This window comes from Eschrichtius robustus, chromosome X, assembly GCF_028021215.1.
Source record: "Eschrichtius robustus isolate mEscRob2 chromosome X, mEscRob2.pri, whole genome shotgun sequence".
NCBI classification, from domain to species: domain Eukaryota; kingdom Metazoa; phylum Chordata; class Mammalia; order Artiodactyla; family Eschrichtiidae; genus Eschrichtius; species Eschrichtius robustus.
The window spans coordinates 44,620,077-44,644,180 of record NC_090845.1 but is presented as its reverse complement, the minus strand read 5'-3'; the positions used below and the strand labels follow the sequence as shown (position 1 = coordinate 44,644,180).

The 24,104-nt window shown below is 39.2% G+C and overlaps 1 long non-coding RNA gene across 1 annotated transcript; it reads left to right on the top strand.

Annotated features, from left to right (window-relative positions):
• The first annotated feature begins 2,951 nt into the window (after positions 1-2,951).
• Positions 2,952-14,404, top strand: LOC137756741 (uncharacterized). The gene is made up of 3 exons (XR_011072258.1): positions 2,952-3,068; positions 11,030-11,275; positions 12,560-14,404. It is a non-coding gene; the product is annotated as an uncharacterized lncRNA (long non-coding RNA).
• Positions 14,405-24,104: the final 9,700 nt, after the last annotated feature.

Below are 24,104 nucleotides of genomic sequence, written 5' to 3'. Positions count from 1 at the left end.
ATGTACATACCTCACAATCTATCCAGTCCACTCTTAGGAATATATCCACGAGAAACACTTGCACATGAAACCTAGGATATGCATGGCATCCTGTTCACAATAGCAAGACCTGGAAACAAAAATGGATGGAGTCAAAATGAATGAACTAGAACAGTACCCAACAATAAGGATGAATTTAAGGGAAAAAACAAACCCTGTGATTCCCAAAATAGTGTATAAAACATAACACACGTTTATAAAATTAAAAGCTACTAATATAAAGAACATGAACTATTTAGGATTTTGTATAGTTGTGATAAAATTATATAAAAAGGAATCAAAAATTGATGAACTTGGGATTTAGGATGATGTCTACCTCAGCTGAGGGCAGGCAGGGCCATCAATTGGGGGAACACATGGCTAGATGGAGGTTATTAAGGCCATACCTTTTCTTTTGGGTGGTAGGTGCATAAGTGCTAATTATATTATTGAAACTAACTTAATATTTAAGTGAATTGGGAAAATTAAACTGTTAGATAAACATCTAAATGTAAAAAGAGAAAGTCTGCATGGAGAAAAGTGATGTCTCTTTCTTGAATGGGGTAAGAAAATCTTTGGCCCCAGCCCAGAGATGCCACCCAGTTGTGGGATGAGCAGGGAGGCAGGAGCTCCATGGCATTGACACTTTTCTGTGGCCCCTGCCAAAAGTGCTCTGGCCCCAGGGTTCACTCCATCACACCACTCGTGCACCTGCTCAAATGTCCTTTCTTCGGATGTTTTTCTTCCCCGATCTACCGCACAACTCTCTAGCTCCTCACCATGCTTTCGTTTTCTTCATTGCCTTCCTTTTTATCAGAAATTATCTTATTCATTTACTGTTTGCTCATTTCTTTGTTCGTGCTGATACTGCAGTGATTTCTGCTTCTCACGTATGTGGAGTAATCAACTGCTTTATTTTTAGTATCTTACCATACATGTAGAGAGCAGCAAAACACATGCACTGGATTCATTTTCTTAAAAGATTAATTATTCCCTCCTAAAGACTCTGCAGGCATCTCTGGATGACATGACTAATTATAAAATTGATTTCTAGAGTAATGCAGAAAATACTAGAGATGGAGAACTTCCAAGTATGTAAGACCCTATTTGTTCATTCACCAAATATTTATTGATCACCAGTCACTGCTCTTGGTACTTGATGTTTGGTAAAACAAAACAGCCCCCAAGTCCCTAGCTTCCTGGACCTGGCATCCTAGTGGGGAAGAGAGGCAATAAACATTGTGGAAAGGTGATAACTGCTAAAGAGGGGTGGATAGGGCAGAGTGATGTGAATTGGAAATGCTGGAGGACTGCACTTTAAGTAGGAAGATCAGAGTCTCCTTTTAAACTCTACCACTGACTGCCCTGCATCCTGGAGCAGGCCAGTCTCAAATCCTCACATTTATATGGGCATGTAGTTGAAAACAAGGAAGAACGCAAGGTCAGAATATTTTCATATCTGCAGCTAAGGATGTAATGATGAGTACCTCTTTGCCCTACGGTAGATGCAAGGAGTAATATCCACAGTCTTCTGATCAGTCTTGTCTTGCATGCCTTCCTTCAGTAGGTAAAAAATAGTTTACAATATTTACTGAGCAGGGACCTCTGGACAAACAGCCACAACCATTTACATGTGTCAGTAGATAGAAGGCAATGATAGCTTATTTATTTTACACCCAGCTTTTTAATGGAAAAATTTCACACTATTATTGGGTAATCACAGAGTCCAGCCCTCTACTGTCCAGAATGTTGAACTGGGGCCCAAAAAGGACGTGACCGGTCTGAGGGCACAAAGACATAGAGAACACCAGAGCTCAGGGCCAGGTCCTTTCAAATAGGACCTGCGCGTCAGAAGGACCTTCAGCTGGCATGGAGCCTCTACCACCGTCAGAGAGGGCTTCCCACAGGAGACATGTGAGATGGGTTTTGAAGAATGTGTAGCAGTTCATCCATCGAAGGGATATCGTGGATTCTTCTCACCTCTGCCCCCACGACATCTCCCAGAGGGGCAATGGCTTCTCCATAATTTCCATATTTGAGGCCCTAAGGGGCAGCAAACTCCTTGTGGGACAGGATTGGAAATTTGTTGTAAGGCTGCACTTGCATAATTATTACTTAGATGTTATTTTACAAGGAAGTATGAATAATCCTAGAAGATGTTTTTATTGACACATTACATTAGACAGAGAAAACAACCATTAGCCATATCAATTTAAAACTAATTGTGGGGGGTGTCCCTGGTGGCCTGCTGGTTAAGATTCTGGGCTTTCACTGCGGTGACCCGGGTTCAATCCCTGGTTGGGGAACTGAGATCCTACCAGCCAGCAGGTGCGGCCAAAAAATAAATAAACTAATTTTTGTTGATACCAATTATTTCAGTTGGAGTGACTAGTGTGAGGGTTGATTGAGATTACCCCGACGCTCCCACCCCGACTTCTCTCCCCTCGTGGTATCTGGGGGGGGGGAGGGGTACAGTATCGCCCCTACTCTCCCTTCTTCAACACTCCATAGTATCGGCCAGGGGAGGGTACCATCCTGATATTTCTCCCCTCAACTCCAGCGGTATCTCCCAGACTCACTCTGGGTTCTTATTCTTACTCTTTTCATTAGTAATGGCTCCCCTCTCACCCGTGCTATGTCCCTAGGAGCCCCTCAGAGGCTAAATGCAAAGACCCCCATGCACCAGGAAGTCTACCCAAAGAAGCGTAGTCCACCTTCTCCCAAGGCGGCCCCACTGTTCTGCTGCGTGAGGCAGGAGGCAACAGCTTCTTCCACTGTACGGCACGGACACCCTTCCATGATGGCGGCCCCCTGAAGCAGCAACATTTGGGTGCGGCCATATTCCGAGCCCAGCAAAGCCGCAGAGGGTAAGGGAACTCTCACGGACTCTGCGTGAAAGTGCCCTGTTGATTGGGGAACGGAGCTTCGCAAGTGCTTTTGAGCATGCGCATGAGACACCCCCCGCCCCTCCACTAAACACCCGGGTGTTAGAGGTCGGCACTTGGAAGGGAAGCGGTTCTCAGCTGTTTACGAGTTAGCGTCGCGCAGAGGTGATTTTGAAGGGGGTTGGCTACTCTGAGCTGAGTGATGGTGGGGGGCGGAATCTGGGTCGGTGATGGGGCTACTGTGGATTCAGTGATGGGATCTTTTACATCGGATGCCCAGCTAATTGTTAGTCAGCCTTTCTTTTTCTAATTTAAGCCTTAAAGCTGTACATTTCCATCTAAGACCCACAAGATTTGTTGTATCGTATTATCATTATTGTTCATTTCCAAGTACTTTAAAATTCAGTTATGATTTTTTTTCATTTCACACGTGTCACTTTGAAGCGCGTTTCTGTTTTGCAATAAACAGTTAATCCTTTTGTTATTGATTTCTAACCTCATTTCTCAGAGGTTAGATAATGTGATTTGTGTCATGAACGTTCCTTGAAACCTGTGGAGACTTGCCTTATGCCAAGTCCCATAAATGTGCCATCTATTGCTTTCAAAGAATATGTGTTCCCCGATTGTTAATTGTGTTGTTCAAAACTGGTATACCCTCTCTGATTTTTTTTTTTCACCTACCTGCTCTGTAGAGAGCAGTGTAATCGTGATTTGTGCGTTTCTCTTTGCTTGTGTCGGCTTTTGCTGTATTTGAACCTTATTGCTAGGTACAAGTGTGTGTATTTTTAAAATAGACATTGCCAAATGCCTCTCAAAAGTGTTATACATATATTTTGTAATACATTGTGTATATATTATATCGATGTATACAATGTATAATACATACATCTATGTATACGGAAATGTGTATGAAATATTCCCATCAGCAATATATAAATACCCCCATTTCCCCAAATCCTCTCCAGTACTGGATGATGTTCTTTTTCATTTTTTATTGTTCTGAGGGCTGAATAATTATATCTAGTTCTGTTTTACCTTTTCCACCTATTAGTGGTTGAGATCTTTTCTGGTTATTTGGGCACTTTGATTCCTTCTCTGCATTTCCATAGCCTTTGTTCATTCCTCCTCTTTTCCCTGGGTTTTACATAGTGAACTTTTCTGTACTCCCTCAATTGAACATCGCTGGTGTCATATCTATTCCTGTACATATTAAGATCAAAGTGTGGACATTTTCTTTTATTTTACCGGCCTATTTATCCCTGTTTTGATTGCATTAGTTTTATTGTAAATGTTAATATCTGCTAGTCCAAGCATCCCTTCAGTATTCCTTTACATAATTTTCTTGGCTATTTATACTTGCATACAGAGTTTGAAATTGTTTTACCAAGCTGGAAAAGAACTGGAATTCTGCTTGGCACTTGGTTATGTCAATACGGTTAATATTGAACAGTGATATTTTTATTTTATTATATTCCTGCCCAGGAATATGGTCTGTCTCTCCATGTGCTTAAGTTTTATATTGTATTCTAGAATAATAACTATTAGTTTTTCTATTTTGAGTCCAGCACCGTTCTTGTTACATTCACTTTTAGGTATTTTGTGTTGTCATTATTGGAAATAGGATATTTTTTTCCTCTCCATCTGTTTCAATCTTGTACCCCATCACCTTGTCAAAATTCCCTGTACTAGTTTTCTGAGTATACAATAATATAACCTGCAAATAAAAATGATTTTCTCTCCCTTCTTGATATTGAAGCAGCTTATTTCATCTTCATATTTAATTGCATTAGCTAGAGCTTTCAAACACTGTTGTGATAGGAACAACCCCATGTTGTTACTGGTTTTAATGGAAATTGTCTTCAGCATTTTACCTTTTAGTTTTATACTTCCTGGTGGTTTTGAGACTATGATCTTTGCCGAATTTTTGTAGTTTCCTACAAAATTTTAAGAATTACTGCTGAATTGTGTCAAATGCTCTTTTTATATCCATTGATACGGTTGTATAGTTTTTCTTCTTAATTTGTTGATGTAATAAGTAAATCGATAAATGGACTAGCATTAACCATCTGTGTCTTATCAGAAAACCCAATTTGGTCATGGGGTAAATTTTTCTTTTGATCCTTACTGGACTCAAATTGCTAATATTTTATTAAAGATGTTTGCATCTATAAGATGAAATAATCTCCAGAGAACTGTTTGTATTAAGACTATATTTTTTAGGTAAGGTAACAGTGCTTCATAAAATAAATTTGGAAGATTTCCAACTTGCTATGATTATTTGAAACAGGGATTAGCAAACTTTTTCTGTAAAGAGCCAAACAGTAAATATTTGAGACTTTGCCAGTCCTGCAGTCTCTCTTGCAACTACTCAACTCTGCTGCTGTAGCAAATGCAGCCACAGACAATACGTAAACGAACGGACATGGTTGTTTTCCAGTAAGATTTTATTTACAAAAACCGGCCAAGGACCAGATTTGACCTGCAGCCTGTAGTTTGCCATCCCCTGGTCTAGAACTGTTTAAAAACTGTAGAAATACTGTTTTTTAAAAGTTAGATTGCACTCCATATTAAGTCAATTTCATCCTGGTACCTTTTTTTTGTACTTAACTTTGTTTTTTAAATAAATTTATTTATTTATTTATTTATTTTTGGCTGTGTTGGGTCTTCGTTTCTGTGCGAGGGCTTTCTCTAATTGCGGCGAGCGGGGGCCACTCTTCATCGCGGTGCACGGGCCTCTCGCTATCGCGGCCTCTCTTGTTGCGGAGCACAGGCTCCAGACGTGCAGGCTCAGTAGCTGTGGCTCACGGGCTTAGTTGCTCTGCGGCATGTGGGATCTTCCCAAACCAGGGCTCGAACCCGTGTCCCCTGCATTGGCAGGCAGATTCTCAACCACTGCGCCACCAGGGAAGCCCAACTTTCTTTTTTTAATTGAAGTATAGTTGACATACTATATTATAATAGTTTCAGGTACACAGCATAGTGGTTCAATATTTGTATTGCTTACAAATTTATCACCATGATACGTCTAGTAACCATCTGTCACCATACTGTATTTAACTTTTTATTGTGAGATAATTATAGATTCACAGGACATTGCAAAAAATAGTACAGAAAGCTGGGTTTTTGGTTTTTTTGTTTTTGTTTTTGTTTTGGCTGCATTGGGTCTTCGTTGCTGTGCGCAGGCTTTCTCTAGCTGCAGCGAGCAGGGGCTACTCTTCATTGCGGTGTGTGGGCTTCTCATTGCGGTGGCTTCTCTTGTTGTGGAGCATGGGCTCTAGTCTCACAGGCTTCAGTAGTTGTGGCACGCAGACTCAGTAGTTGTGGCTCGCGAGCTCTAGAGCACAGGCTCAGTAGTTGTGGCCCACAGGCTTAGTTGCTCCATGGCATGTGGGATCTACCCAGACCAGGGCTCGAACCCGTGTCCCCTGCATTGACAGTGGGTTCTTAACCACTGCGCCAGCAGGGAAGTCCCAAAGCTGGTGTTTTTTAAAAATGATACACATTACAAATTTTCTGACTTCTATACACTGGTCACTTAGAGATTCTTTTGCTCTTTCTTTTTTTGCATTAATTTATATTTTGCTGGAGAAGCACCTGTTTCACCTCCATATTTAAATGTTGCTATGGATTTGCACATAATATTCTTCTAGAAATAATGTTTAGTGGAATATCTCCTCTAGTAGTAATATCTCCTCCTTCCTAATATTGTATTTTTTTTCTATTTATCAGATTTACTGGAAGTTTATTCATGTAACTGGTCATTTCAAAGGATGAGCTCTTCACTTTATTTATACTCTCAATGTACATATAATATACACACATATCACATTTAGGTTTTATTAGGGGATTTATTAGCATATTTTGAGTTTTTTCTAATTTCTTTTTCTAATTACTCAGGTTGAGTACTTAGCTTTTTTGAGGTTTTCTCTCATTTTAATAACGAATCATGTAGGACTGTACATTTTCTTATAAATATAGCTTTTGCTGTGTGAAATAACATCTGGTACAAAGTGTATAACTTCAGTGTTGTTGGTGCATTCTGAGTTTGATTTTTATTTCTTTATCTATTTTTAATTACCTTTGTTGTGGCAAAAATAAACACGTACCATAAAATTTGCCATCTTAACCATTTCTAAGTGTACAGTTCAATAGTGTTAAGTATATTCACATTGTTCTGCAAACAATCTCTAGAACTTTTTCACCTTATGAAATGGAAACTGTATACCCATTAAACGACATCTCCCCATTTCCCCCTCCTCCAGCCCCTGGCAACCACCATTCTTCTTTCTGTTTCTATGAATTTGAGTATTCTAGATACCTTATGTAAGTGGTATCATCCAGGACTTTTCTTTTTGTGACTGGCTTATCTCATTTAGCAAATGTCTTCAAGTTTCATCCATGTTGTAGCATGTGTCAGAATTTCCTCTTTAATGCTGAGTAATATACTATTGCATGAATATACCACATTTTGTTTATCCATTCATCTCCTGATGGACACTTGGGTTGCTTTCACCTCTTGACTATTGTGAATAGTGTTGCTATGAACAGGAGTGTGCAAATTTGTCTTTGAGATCCTACTTTCAATTCTTTTGGATATATACCCAGAAGTGAGATTGCTATTTTTCATTTTTTGAGGAAAGCCGTACTATTTTCCATAGTGGCTGCACCATTTTATATTCCCATCAGCAGTGCACAAGAGTTCCGATTTCTCCACGTCCTCGCCAACACTTGTTATTTTCTTTTTTTTTAATAGTAGACATCCTAGTGGGTATGAGGTGTTATCTCACTTTTTTTGACTTGTATTTTCCTAATGATTGATGTTGACCATCTTTTCATATGCTTGTTGACCATTCATATATCATCTTTGGAGAAATGTCTGTTCAAATCCTTTGCCAATTTTTTAATTGGGTTATCTGGGTTTGTTGTTGTTGTTGAGTTATAGGAGTTCTTTATATATTCTGGATATCAGCCCCTTATCAGATATATGATTTGCACATATTTTCTTCCATTCCCTAGGTTGCCTTTTCACTCTATTGATTGTGTCCTTCAATGCACAGAAGTTTTCAATTTTGATGTAGTCCAATTTGTCTATTTTTGCTTTTGTTTCCTGTGTTTTGGTGTCATATCCAGGAAATCTTTGCCAAATACAAATGTCATGAAGCTTTTCCCCTGTGTTTTCTTCTAATAATTTTGGGTCTTATATTTAGGTCTTTGATATATTTTGAATTAATTTTTGTATATGGTGTAAGGTAATACTTTTGCACATGGATATCCAGTTTTTTTCCCAGCACCATTTATTGAGGAGACTAACCTTTCCCACATTGAATGCTTTTGGCACCTTTGTCAAAAATCATTTGACCGTATATGACCCATTTATTTCTGGGCTCCCTATTCCATTGGTCTATATATCTGTCTTTATGCCAGTACCACACTGTTTTGATTACTGTAACTTTGTAATAAGTTTTGAAATCCATAAGTGTAAGACCTCCAACTTTGTTCTTCTTTTTCAAGATTGTTTTGGGCTATTCGGGGTTGGGTTTAATTTTTTGAATTAGAGTTCCTAAGTTCACTCTTCCTAAGTTCCTTAGTCTACTAGCTCTGCCTTTATATATAACCTGTTTATACCGATTGGATGCTTCTGACCTTGAAATTCCCTTTGATAATTATATCACCAAACTGGCTTTCCTTTTTCTGAACTTTGCTTGGCATATCTTTGCCCAACCCTTTATTTTGCAAATTGCTGCTGTGTTTTAGTTATGCTTCTTATAACTATGTCTCATTGTGCTTGCTTTTTTATTCCAATCTTATCTCTCTCTTGACAGAATGAATCAACTGATTCAATTTCACATAACCATAGTATACCTAATTCTATGCCTTGTTTCTTATTTTATGTTTACTATTTATATTATTTTCTGCTTTCTTTTTCCTGTTCTTACTTTTGATGACTTAATGCAGGTATGACCATTCACCCCCTCTCTCCCCAGCCCACTCACCTTTTAAGTCAGGGAATTTTAACTTTTATAAAATCTTTAAAGGTATATCTTCCCATTTCTATCAAACATAATTAAGTTTATATTTTCCCTATTTATACCTATAGAGACATGCCCTCTCCTTTCAATTTTCTTCAGCAAGACAGTTATACTTCTGGACCTCTCAAAGATAATTTAAAATTTTTATTACAGGTCATTTATATTTTCTTTAGGTTTCTGCTTTAAAAGGTACTTAGCATTTTAAATTTCAAATTCCCAGTCACATTTTCTTCCTCTGTTATGATTGTACACACACTTACATACATACATGTCCTGTTGTTTTCAAAGATCTCACGATGACCAGGTGAACTTGTGTGTTTGCATATGCATTGTTTTGTTCTTTTGAGATCTCACTTCTGATTCAATTTTCTTTTATTTAGAATACTTCCTTGAATGTTTTCCTTCACTATGGTAAATTGATGGAACACTCTTCAAATTATTTCATGTCTAAAACTGTCCTTCTTTGGTTCTGGCTGAGAAATAGGATCTTTAGGAGGGATATAGTCTCCTTACACTGAAGTCCTCTTCTCTCCATGGTCCGTAGATGTCAAATGACTCTGGCTTCCATTGTTGTGAGAAGTCTGATGCTAGGAGGATGCATGTGGGGGAGGATCAGATTTAAGACAGTGGTTCTCACTCCTCACAGTGCATCAGAATCACTTATGCAGTTTTTATAAATACAGATGCCTGGGCCCACAGATATTAAGTTACACTCATTCAGGAGTGGAACTTTGCATAAGCATTTTTAGAAGATTTTAGAAGATCCTAGTTTGATTCTGATGTGCACGCAGAGTTAGGAACCACTGATTTCAGGCCTAATGGTATCAGTGATGGGAAGTCCTGCTGGAGTTACTAATTTGTCAGCAGTGAATGTGCATTTGAAGGAGCCCTTAGCAAATAATACTTGGGCATTTTGGGGGAAAGTGATTACATCTCTGTAGGAATCATTGATTGTAGAAGTCAGTGATTAAGATCTCTGCAAGGTAATGATTGAAAGGCTGACGTAGTCAGTGAGTTGACTGAGAGCCTTGGAGCTTTGGCAACTGGAGACTTTGGGGAGGTCTTATTTTGAAAATACTTGCGATCAGTGATTTGGTGTCCTATGGGTATCAGGAATTGTGGTCATGCGGAGTCAGTTAATTGGGGCCTGGAAGGTCAGCATCTGGCCTCTCCTTTAGTCCATTTCAGGTACTGTAAGGATCAGTTATTAGCTGTCTAGACAGATCAATGATTGGATTCCTGGTGGGGGTATGTTATTGGGATCCTCTGCTGGGGATTATTTGAGGGGCCTTTGAAAGCCAGGCTAATTACCCTCTTGGAAAAGTAATTTGCAATCTGAATTAATGTTAAGAGTCTGTGCCATGTCAATGTTTGGTTAGTTTTTCAGTAGCACCCTGCATTTGATGTGGTTCAGTGAGTCATGGATGGCTTCTGCTACCAGCCAGAGATAACAGTGATGTGGTCTCAGGGATCTGGGACCTGTAGTGACCAATTATCAACAGGCTAGAGCAGGTCAGGGCTTGGGCATTTGATGCAATATTACTGAGTGGCTGAGAGTGTGAATTTTGGAACTAACAGATCTGGGTTGAATCCTGTCTTTCCACTTAGTTTTGTGATCTTAGTACACATGACTTAAAAATCCCTACACCTCTATTTTCTTATCTGTAAAATGGGTAGAATAATAATAGAACTGATTGTCAGAGTTGTGAAAATTAAATGAGGTGCCTGGTGTGTGCCTTTTAATAACAGTAATTGCTAATATTTATTCAATGCTTACCATTACAAGTATCATCTCATGTAGTTTTTATTATCTCTTAAGATAGGCATATCTGCCTTGTTTTGGAACCTGTATCTGAACGTAACTTCTTCATATTCTCCCAGCTAACATGTGAGAGACCTGGGATTCAAACCTTCAGTAATTTTAATCCAAATTTTATCATCTTTCCTATATTCCACCATGACTATAAACTAGAGTTAGTTTTTTCTGAATTTTTCTCTTCTGCAGTATTCAACACAGCTAGCCACTCCTTGGTGACTGCAGGAAGTGTTTGTGGGATGAATGTTGAGTAACTGACCATGTGGACACTGTCTTTCCAGGTTTCTTGAAGTCTCTGCGGAGCCCCTGGGTAAGACCCTATAGTGAAGGCTGCAGAATCTTCCTTCCGGCCTCAGCAGCTCTGGTTGAGTCCATGGGTGCCCACCTGGCCTCTGGCTCCCGGGAAGAGCAGAGTTGTCAGCAAGAGAGCCTGGGGGCTGAGGCCCAGCAGGAAGATGCCAGCCAACTGGAGCTCTCCCCAGTGGTCCCCAGCCCTGGCTGCAGAGGGACATGGCAGCATGTGTGAGGTGAGGAGGGAGAGGTCTCCAGGGGCAGGAATTCAGTGAGGAGATGGCCCTAACCTGTCACCAGGGCCTCAGGGCAGGGGCAAGTGGGTCACAGAAGCAGCAGATTCTGGACTTGCTGCCCCGAGACAGATCACCGTCCTTCTGCTGCGTGAGCACCAAGTCACTGGTGTCCCACGTTCAAAGCCCTGCGTGTTTCAGTGGAAAATGATGCAGTTGATGGAGGAAGGGTGGGATGGGAGGGTCACCCCTACAGCCTAGGGGAGGGGGAGGCAGCTCCCTGCTGATTCCAGACTCTGGAAGGTACCCTCTCACCTGTAACCCCTCATTTCCCCAGCTCTGACCATAGATCTCTTCTCCTTCCCAGAAAAGAACTAGAAAATACTCAGTCTCTGGTGCATTGTCGTTTGTTCCTTTATTTGTTTAGTTGCTGCTTCCATTTACCATTGAATTTATGAGGTTTATAATCAGTATAGTAAAATGAACACATATGAATCTATAAAGTTAGGATCAGGGAAAATATAGACAGAGTGGACAAAGTCAACAACAGAGCACAATTAGACTGTAGCTATTCACGCAATGCTGAATGAATTTTAGTAACATGGCTATTAAAATCAAACTGCAAATTTGTGTTCTTTGTGGCAGATACAGAATAAAAGAAACACAAGCAGTTAGGTGATTAAATTGTCCACAAGGACAGCATGACAGTTCCTCTGTGGTAGAAACTTCCTGGTATGGGGTTTTCAAAAGGTTTTTTTTTTTTTTTTTTTTTTTTTTAACATAAAACTGTCTTTAATCACAAAAAATCAAAGGACTAAATTCAGATAACTTGATAATCTGCCAAAGCAGTCAAGAAACAATTAGTGATCTTTCTTAATCATTCTTGACCACTTTCCACTCAATATTCAATTCACATTTTACTCCCCCCTTAGACTCATCTTCTGTACAAAGGCTTACATAATCCCCCAACTCCTACTAACTCAGAGCTCCACACCAGTATGGAAATGATTTTCACTCTTTTTTCTCCCACTAAACTGTCAGCTACTTGGTAGCAGGGATGCAGGCTTCTTCCTCTTGTTATCCTGCAGCTAATATTCCTGACTCCAGACTTCTCCATAGCCATCTGTCCTCCACAGTGCAGACAGAGTTCCTTTGCTTCCCAGTGAATGGGGGCTTTAACATTTACTTGACAATGAGCCTATGGAGATGCCTCCGGAGCTCTCCGTACAGGTATCTCCTCTTGGCTCCTGTAGGTTTGTTGATTCAGAAGCCCTGGTTCCTTTTAAGATTTTCAGAGATTCCTGGTGAAGATGTCGGTGCAGGGGAAGATCCTGAACTGACCTCATCCCACGGACGCACCAAGCCTACAGCTATGTATGGAACAATGTCCTCAGGAAAAAAAAACAACTAAAAACTGGTGGAGCGACCCCTTCTCATCAGGCAACGAGAGGGAAACCACCTGGAAGCAGGTAGTAAAGGCTGAGACGCCATCTCGCCATAAACTGCACCCTCAGCAAGGCCACCCATAACTGCGAGGGAACTCAAAACCTGGAGCTTCTCCCTGAGGAGTGAAGGGTTTGTACCTCACATGGGACACGCCAACTTTTAAGACTGGTACTAGAGAGACAAGCCCTCAATACACCTGGCTTTGAAGACCAGCAGGGCTCACTCCAGGGGCTCACTCGCTCTCAAAAGGTTTTTGATAGATATTCATATAAATTGATAGAGGGGACTCTGTTCATAATTATGCTGTGACAACTTGGACATATAGTCAGCCTAATAATAGAGAAACAATGTCATTTATAGCAACCCCATCTTTTTTTTTTACTTTTTAAAAAAAATTTAAAGTTTATTTTTGGCTGCATTTGGTCTTCATTGCTGCGCGCGGGCTTTCTCTAGTTGTGGCGAGCAGGGGCTACTCTTTGTTGCAGTGCACTGTCTTCTCATTGTGGTGGCTTCTTTTGCTGCGGAGCATGGGCTCTAGGCACGCGGGCTTCAGTAGTTGCAGCACGTGGGCTCAGTAGTTGCAGTGCACGGGCTCAGTAGCTGTGGCTCGTGGGCTCTAGCGCACAGGCTCAGTAGTTGTGGCGCACGGGCTTAGTTGCTCCGCGGCATGTGGGATCTTCCTGGACCAGGGCTCAAACCCATGTCCCCTGCATTGGCAGGTGCATTCTTAACCACTGTGCCACCAGGGAAATCCTTTACTTTTTTGTATTGAAGTATAGTTGATTTACAATGTTGTGTTAATTTCTGCTGTACAGAAAAGTGATTCAGTTATATATATATATTCTTTTTTTAATATTCTTTTCCATTATGGTTTATCACAGGATATTGAATATAGTTCCCTGTTATAGCAACCCCATCTTGCATGTAGTACTGTGTGTTTTCTTTGGCTGTCTTCTAAAGCAGCCCTTGGCAAATATTTTCTGTAGGGCCCAATAGTAAATATTTTAGGCTTTGTGGCTCATAGTCTCTGTTACAACTACTCAACTTGGCTTTTGTAGCATGAAAACAGCCATAGTCCATATGTAAACAAATGAGTGTAGCTGCCTACCCCTATTCTAGAGCATTTTTTCCAGAGGAAGCCAAAGCCCTACAGTCAAAGCAGATCTCAGCAAATGTATTATAACAAGAAACCAAAACTGTCTGAGGGCACACCTTTCTGATGGTCTGACGTCATACAAACAGAAAAGACTAAATTATATGTATCAATGCGTGGGCTAAATGCACTTCAGTAATACTCTGTAATAATTTTTCTTGGTCAGCCTTTTGACACTGCTTGAGCAACAGCTAGGTCAAAATTATAAGTGGCATTAGTCATATATAACATTTTCAGTCCAGTTTTTTCCTGTGGTCATTTCCTCCCTTTTTCTTAAAAATTATCTTTTAATTTTTGGCATTACAGAACTTATCCACGTGTACTGTATAATATTCAAGCTATTCAGAAATGCAAAAAATAGTATAATAAACCCCTTGTACCCATCGCCCATGTACAACAACTATCAACAGTTATGAACATATGACTAATCTTGTTTTATCTACTACTGCTGGATTATTTTAAAGCAAATCACTGAAATGATATATTTTGTCCTTATTTCCTTTAGTATGTATCTCTGTTTAACTGCAATACCATTAACACACTTAAAACATTAACAATATTTTATTAATATCATTTGTTACCTACTTATTAAACAAATGTCCCTAATTGTCCCATACATGCCTTTTTTTTTTTTTTAATTTTTATTTATTTATTTATTTATTTAATTTTTGACTGTGTCGGGTCTTCGTTTCTGTGCGAGGGCTTTCTCTAGTTGCGGCAAGTGGGGGCCACTCTTCATCGCGGTGCACGGGCCTCTCACTATCGCGGCCTCTCTTGTTGCGGAGCACAGGCTCCAGACGCACAGGCTCAGTAGTTGTGGCTCACGGGCCCAGTTGCTCCGTGGCATATGGGATCTTCCCAGACCAGGGCTCGAACCCGTGTCCCCCGCATTGGCAGGCAGATTCTCAACCACTGCGCCACCAGGGAAGCCCTACATGCCTTTTTAAATTGGAATTTTAATTAAAATAATTGTGAACTCACATGCAATTATGACAAGTAATACTGAGAGGTCCTGTGTATCCTTTACCAAGTATCTTAGTCCATTCAGGCTGCTATAATAGAATACCACAGACTGGGTGGCTTAAACAACAGAAATTTACTTCTCACAGTTCTGGAGGCTGGAAAGTCCAAGATCAAAGTGCCAGCAGATCTGATGTCTGGTGAAAACCCACTTCTTGGTTTGCAGGTGGCCATCCTCTCACTGTATCCTCACATGGTGAAGAACAGAGAGTGAGAGCTAGTTCTCATGTCTTTTCTTATAAGGGCACTAAACCCATTCATGAGGGCTCCACTCTCATGACCTAATTACCTCCCAAAGGCCCCACCTCCTACTACTGTCACCTTGGGGGTAAGGATTTCAACCTATGAAATCTGTGGGGGACACAGACATTTAGTTCATAGCACCCAGTTTCCCCCAGTGGTAAGATCTTGCAAAACTATGATCACAATCAGGATATTGACATTGATACAGTACACTGATCTTATTCTGATTTTCCCAGTTTTACATGTATTCATTTGTGTGTGTGTGTTTAGTTTCATACAATTTTATCACAGTTATAGGTTTGAATGAAGATAGAGAACACTTCTATCACAGGGATCCTTGGTGTTGCAGTTTACAACCACACCTACCTCCCCCTCCTATACCTTTCCCTAACCCCTGGCAACTACTAACCTGGTCTCCATTTCCAAAATTTTGTCATTTCATAAATGTATTAGGAGGTGGGGCTTCCTGAAGAGAGGAGAGAGGTGGGTGTCTGGAAAAAATATTGGCTGAAATGTTTCCACGTAAGATAAAAAAATATATACCCAAAGATACAACAATCAACAAATCCTAAGCACAAGAACATGAGAAAACTACTTAAGGCACATCATAATCAAGTTGCTCAAAACCACTGGTGAAGAGAAAATCCAAGAGAAAAAAAGAAAATGCACAGGAACAAAGATAAGGACGAAAGCAGTTTTCTTGTCAGTAACAAGCCAGGAAACAGTGGAGCAAGAACTTTACTGAAATTAACAACAACAAACCAGCAACCTAGAATTCTCTACCTGCAAAATTATTTTTTTAATGAAGACAAAATAAAGACATTTTCAGACATACAAAAGTTTAAAGAATTCATCATCAGCTTACCTGCACTACAAAAAATGTTAAAGGAGGTCCTTCAAGCAGAAGGCAAATGATACCAGATGGAAATCTACATCTACACAAAGGAATGAAGAGCACCAGAAATGGTAACTACATGGGTAAATATAAATACTTTTCTTATTATTTGGATCTCTTTAAAAGATAATCAACTGTTTAAAATTAAAATACCAATGAATCATGCCATTTATAATATATGCAAATTGAAATATATAACAACAATAGCACAAAACTTAGGAGGGTACATTGAAGTATGTTGTAAGGTTCTTGAATTATACATAAAGTGCTATAATATCACGTGAAGGTAGACTGTAATAAGTTAATGATATTAATACTATAAACTCTAAAGCAACAACTAAAATAAAATGAGAAAGTATTAAAGCTCTTAAACCCAATGAAGAATATAAAATGGAATCATAAAAAATACTTAATTCAAAATAAGACAGAAATAAAGGAAAAAGGGAAAAGAGAACAGATAGAACAAATAGAAAACAAATAGCCATATGGTAGATTTAAACACAACCACATCTATAATCATATTATATGTAAATGGCAAATAGAGATTTTTCAATTGGATAAAAAAGCAAGACACAACTATATGTTCTGTGCAAGAAATCCACTTTAAATATAAAGACAAAAATAGGTTAAAAGTAAAAGGATGGCAAAACATGTACCATACTAACACTAATCCAGGGAATTCATACATGCACCCCAATGTTCATTGCAGCACTATTTACAATAGCCAGGACATGGAAGCAACCTTAATGTCCATTGACAGAGGAATGAATAAAGATGTGGTACATATATACAATGGAATATTACTCAGCCATAAAAAAGAACAAAATAATGCCATTTGCAGCAACATGGATGAACCTAGAGATTGTCATAATGAGTGAAGTAAGTCAGACAGAGAAAGACAAATACCATATGATATCACTTATATGTGGAATCTAAAAAAATGGTACAAATGAACTTATTTACAAAACAGAAATAGAGTCATAGATGTAGAAAACAAACTTATGGTTACCAGGGGGGAAGGGGAGAGGGATAAATTGGGAGATTGGGATTGACATATACATGCTACTATATATAAAATAGATAACTAATTAGAGCCTACTGCACAGGGAACTCTACTCAATACTCTGTAATGACCTATATGGGAAAAGAATCTAAAAAAAGAGTGGGTATATATATATGTATAACTGATTCACTTTGCTGTACACCTGAAACTAATACAACATTGTAAATCAACTATACTCCAATAAAAAAATTTTTTTAACATCTTTATTGGAGTATAATTGCTTTACAATGGTGTGTTAGTTGTTGCTTTATAACAAAATGAATCAGTTATACATATACATATGTCCCCATATCTCTTCCCTCTTGAGTCTCCCTCCCTCCCATCCTCCCTATCCTACCCCTCTAGGTGGTCACAAAGCACTGAGCTGATCTCCCTCTGCTATACGGCTGCTTCCCACTAGCTATCTGTTTTACGTTTGGTAGTGTATATATGTCCATGCCACTCTCTCACTTTGTCCCAGCTTACCCTTCCCCCTCCCCGTATCCTCAAGTCCATTCTCTAGTAGGTCTGCATCTTTATTCCCATCTTGCCCCTAGGTTCTTCATGACCATTTATTTATTTTTTTTAGATTCCATATATATGTGTGAGCATACGGTATTTGTTTTTCTCTTTCTGACTTACTTCACTCTGAATGACAGTCTCTAGGTCCATCCACCTCACTACAAATAACTCAGTTTCGTTCCTTTTTATGGCTGAGTAATATTCCACTGTATATATGTGCCACATCTTCTTTATCCATTCATCTGTCGATGGACACTTAGGTTGCTTCCATGTCCTGGCTATTGTAAATAGAGCTGCAATGAACATCGTGGTACATGACTCTTTTTGAATTATGGCTTTCTCAGGGTATATGCCCAGTAGTGGGATTGCTGGGTCGTATGGTAGTTCTATTTTTAGTTTTTTAAGGACCCTCCATACTGTTCTCCATAGTGGCTGTATCAATTTACATTCCCACCAACAGTGCAAGAGGGTTCCCTTTTCTCCACACCCTCTCCAGCATTTATTGTTTGTAGATTTTTTGATGATGGCCATTCTGACCGGTGTGAGACAAAATTCAACACCCATTTATGATAAAAACCCTCCAGAAAGTAGGCATAGAGGGAACTTACCTCAACATAATAAAGGCCATATATGCCAAACCCACAGCCAACATCGTTCTCAATGGTGAAAAACTGAAACCATTTCCACTAAGATCAGGAATGAGACAAGGTTGCCCGCTCTCACCACTATTATTCAACATAGTTTTGGAAGTTTTAGCCACAGTAATCAGAGAAGAAAAAGAAATAAAAGGAATCCAAATCGGAAAAGAAGAAGTAAAGATGTCACTGTTTGCAGATGACATGATACTATACGTAGAGAATCCTAAAGATGCTACCAGAAAACTACTAGAGCTAATCAATGAATTTGGTAAAGGAGCAGGATACAAAATTAATGCACAGAAATCTCTTGCATTCCTATACACTAATGATGAAAAATCTGAAAGTGAAATTAAGAAAACACTCCCATTTACCATTGCAACCAAAAGAATAAAATATCTAGGAATAAACCTACCTAAGGAGACAAAAGACCTGTATGCAGGGAGATCAGCTCTGTGCTTTGTGACCACCTAGAGGGGTGGGATAGGGAGGGTTGGAGGGAGGGAGGCGCAAGAGGGAAGAGATATGGGGATATATGTATATGTGTAGCTGATTCACTTTGTTGTAAAGCAGAAACTAGCACACCATTGTAAAGCAATTATACTCCAATAAAGATGTTTAAAAAAAAAGTTTCCCTTCTCCCCAGTTTATTTTTCATTTGTTTATTTATATATGAACAGACATAGATTCTTATATCATTCAATCAGTTTATAATCTATTTATTTATTTACTGTGCTGAAATCCAAAGGTAATTTATTAAATATTTCCCCATTAAATTTTTGTTAACTGTAGGATTTTTGGTTTTTTCCACTATGGTTTACCACAGGATACTGAATATAGTTCCCTGTGCTATACAGTAGGACCTTGTTGTTTATCCATTCTATATATAATAGTTTGCATCTGCTCATTCCAAACTCCCAGTCCATCCCTCCCCCACCCACCCTCTCCCTTGGCAGCAAGAAGTCCGTTCTCTATGTCTATGAGTCTGTTTCTGTTTTGTAGGTAAGTTCATTTGTGTCATGTTTTAGATTCCAGATATAAGTGATATCATATGGTTTTTGTCTTTCTCTTTCTGACTTACTTCACTTAGTATGATAATCTCTAGTTGCATCCATGTTGCTGCAAATGGCATTATTTCATTCTTTTTTATGGCTGAGTAGTATTCCATTGTATATATACATACCACATCTTCTTTATCCATTCATCTGTCAATGGACATTTAGGTTGTTTCCATGTCTTGGCTATTGTGAATACTGCTGCTATGAACATAGGGGTGCATGTATCTTTTTGAATTATAGTTTTGTCTGGGTATATGCCCAGGAGTGGGATTGCTGGATCATATGGCAACTCTCTTTTTAGTTTTTTGAACAACCTCCATATTGTTCTCCATACTGGCTGTACCAATTTACATTCCCACCAACAGGGTAGGAGGGTTCCCTTTTCTCCACACCCTCTTCAGCATTTGTTATTTGTAGACTTTTTAATGATGGCCATTCTGACCAGTGTGAGATGGTACCTCATTGTAGTTTTTTTATTTTTTTTTTAAAGATTTACTGATTGATTGATTGATTGCTATGTTGGGTCTTCGTTTCTGCGCGAGGGCTTTCTCTAGCTGCGGCAAGTGGGGGCCACTCTTCATCGCGGTGCGTGGGCCTCTCACTATTGCGGCCTCTCTTGTTGTGGAGCACAGGCTCCAGACGCGCAGGCTCAGCAGTTGTGGTTCACGGGCCCAGTTGCTCCACGGCATGTGGGATCCTCCCAGACCAGGGCTCGAACCCGCGTCCCCTGCATTAGCAGGCAGATTCTCAACCACCGCGCCACCAGGGAAGCCCCTCATTGTAGTTTTAATTTGCATTTCTCTAATAATTTATTACTATATTTATTTTGAATTTTAAAATGTTCTCAGATTTGGCCAGTGGGAGTCACTTGCAGCTGGAATGTTATGTCCTTTTGACATGTCCCATGATGCCTTGAGCACATCCTGACCTTCTGGCACAACAAAATGTTCAGGTTCATCTTGTACTTTTCCCACCCCAGCCCAGAATAACCCACATCTCCTAGTTAATAATTTTTTAATGAGTTTTAATCCTGGTATATAACATAGTATGCCTACTACTAAATACCTAATATTATATAATATTTTATAGGAGAAAGAAATATAGTTGAAATTTCTGCAATTCACTGTGTTCATGCAGTAAAAGTCATTCTTTACTGAAAATGAGAACTACATTGACAGATGAATGGATAAAGAAGATGTGGTACAAATATACAATGGAACACTACTCAGCCATGAAAAAGAATGAAATAATGTCATTTGCAGCAACATGGATGCAACTAGAGATTATCATACTAAGTGAAGTAAGTCTGAAAGAAAAAGACAAATACCATATGGTGTCACTTATATGTGGAATCTAAAATATGACACAAATGAACCTATCTATGAAACAGAAACAGAATCATGGACATAGAGAACAGACTGGTAGTTGCCAAGGGGGAGGGGGCTGGGGAGGGATGGAGCGGGAGGTTGGGGTTAGCAGATGTAAACTTTTATATATAGAATGGATAAACAACAAGGTCCTACTGTATAGCACAGAGACCTATATTCAATATCCTATGATAAACCATAATGGAAAAGAATATTTTTTTTAAAAAGAATGTATATATATGTATAACTGAATCACTTTGCTGTACAGCAGAAAGTAACACAACATTGTAAATCAACTATACTTCAATTTTAAAAATATTGATAAAAATGAGGACTAAACAACCCTCTTAAGTCCTCCAGCTATTTCGAGAACTGCCAGAAACACCTTTCCTGGGCAGTTGAGTACCGAGTAGCAGATGTTATGCTGGGAACTGGGAAGGGAGAAATATATTATACACACCCCTTGTCCTGTAGCAACCCCGAAATGTGAAAAACAAATACAGGTAGGTAGGAAAGGTAAGTTCTCCATGAGGGAGTAAGTTTACCCGCCAGTGTTGGAGAAGCTTAAATTGGATGATAAGGCATGTGATACAAAGTGCAAAGGTATGGAAGTGAAAAAGAAAAACTATTTGATGTCAAATAGCTCTATGTAGAAGAAGAAGGGTCTATGTGACATTCAGGGAAGCAAAATGAATTTAAAATCTGAGGACAAATGCTGGACTCCATCATAGAAAAAGTAAGAATTTTTTCCTTGATCTAATGGATCACCATGGAGGGATTATATATGCAGGGAAGATATATTAACTAACTTTTGTATCTTGAAAGAATTATAGTCCCTATTGCAATTGTATTTTATATTTCAGGATAACATATTTTAAGTAGAGATTTTTTAAAACAACATTAAAAGAGGAACTGACCACAGAGTCTTTGCACAGAATTTTAAGCCCAGACTGAAAATGGCATATTCTATTACCAATTTTTTAAAATATTTAAAAAATTTTGCAGCTTCATTGAGGAATGGTTGACAAATTAAAAATTATATATACTTGAGGTGTACAATATGGTGCTTTGATATAAATATATTCTTTTAACTTTGACCTACCTAAGGCCCAAGTAGCGTCAAAAGCCCCAGAGGAAAGTTAAAATGTAGGATGGTTTGCACCCGTATGAAATGAAATCATCAGTGAGGTGTGCACATGAAGAACCCTATCCACTGTGTTCTGCTTTGGCCCTACGCCCTCGGCTTCTTTTAGATGGTTCTAAACCAGCGGTTCTCAAACTTGAGCATGCATCAGAATCACCTAGAGGGCTTGTCAACACACAGACTGCTAAACCTCATAACCAAAAGTCTGGTGTAGGACCCGAGAATTTGCATTTCTACCAATCTCTCAAATGATACTGCTGGTGGTGGTCCAAGGAACACACTGTGAGAACCATTGTTCTAGAAGATGGCTGTGGCAAACCCTATCATCCTACACTTATGACAAGATTACTATTGACGACACTCGTCTTTTTCATTAGGCTGACCCTCTGTCCAGTTTACACCTGTTGTTCCGGCATAATTATTAATGATGCCCCTTCCCATTTTAAAGTGTCCTGATTTGGATGATAAAGTATAAGGTTACCTCACCCATACTCCATAATGAGATCAAATTTGTTTTTGAAATTCAATTATCAGGAAACCTTTACCCTGGAAGAATTGTCATATTTTCTCCCTGTGGCCAATGTAAATCTTACAAACGACTGCATTTCCTTTCCAGCTATATCTGATAGGAAGATAAGAAACAAACTTCTAGCTCAAATTTAATTACTCTGCAGGACCATCAGGCCCAAATGCCTATAGTCCAAATAGATTCTGGTGCTGACTTTGTTCGTTCTGTCTATATCTTCTCTGACCTAAATTTATAGAGTCATACCTGGACATTTTACTACAGGGATTCTTTAATGCCCCCTAAAAACACTGGAAAAGCAATGGGTGCAACAAACAAATACATGAATTAATCTATTAAATTAAAAACTTGGTTATTTCCTGCTTTTCTTGGGAAGGGGCTTGGGTCTGTGAAGTCAAAGTTGCAGAGGGGATGATGTGCAGGTACGTTGCAGAGATCAGATTCACCAGCCTGGAAACACCCACACTTCAGCTGGGGGCCGCAACCTGTGGGAGACCCAGGGGGCACCACATTTCTGTGGCCACAAGCTGTGTATCTGTGACTGATATGATTGTGTGACACTTGGAAAAGGCAGGTTTCTCATTGGGACCAAGTGTACAACTATCCCCTCCTAAGTCGTTTAATATGTGTCCTTGCACCCTGACCCAAGATTTCAATTTCTAGAAAACAATCAATCATGCATGTGCATGAAGATTTAAATGCAGGAATTCCACTGCGGTGATGTTAATAGTCAAAACCAAAACTATCCTTCATAAATGTTAACTAACAGTATATTGGTTATAAAAATTATGATATATTCAAAGACTCAGTATTATGCAGCTGTTAAAATTGTATACAAAAATATTTGCTGACGTGGAAAAATACTTAAGTTAGAATACAGAGCAAAGAGAGAAGGTAACCAAACAATTCTAGTTTTCATTTAAACTAAATGTGCATGTATGAATATACTAAACACTCATGAACATAAACACCAAAGCTCATAGCCAGAAAAAATATCTGAAAGGAAAAAAATCAAAATGTTAATAGAATTTAGTTAGGAGATAACAGAGGTCATTTAAATTTTATTCTTTCTACTTATTCGTAGTGTATAACTTCCTTTATATTTAGTTTTGTTTATTATACAAATAGTTATATTTGTAATAGTTACAAATATAACTATTTGTATAATAAACAAAACTAAAATAATAGAGTTTTGTCATATATACTGTCTTACTGACCACATGACCCTGAGCCGCTGTGAAAATGAGCCTGTCCCCAGAGGTCACAGCATCCACAGGAAAGAGGGAACTGTGGGGCAAGGTCTGGCTCCCTCATCGTCTGCCTCTGTTTACAGACTCTCAAGGGGAACTTTTTTTTTTTTTAGCCTTACCGCTCGGCATGCAGGATCTTAGTTTCCCGACAAGGGATTGGACCTGTGCCCCTGCAATGGAAGCTCAGAGTGTTAACCACTGGACCGCCAGGGAAATCCCTTGAGGGGAACTTTTAGTGGGAAACTTGGTCTTGGCTATTGTGTGGTGAGGGTGGAAGACACGGTCAGGAGACAAGCTTCCAGTCCACTGATGTCACTCACAATCCCAGAGGCCTGGACAAGTCATGTACCTTCTCAGGCCACTTTACTCATCTTTGAGAGGAGGAGGAAGAAGCAGAAGGGCCCTAGAGACTGTGGTCACCCTACTACCCTGCCATTCTCTAAGTTCCAAAGAAAAGGGATTTTTCTGCCCTAGATCAGGATAGAGGAGAAATCAGCAAATCCCCAAGGATCAGGGGAAAGCAGGCTCTGG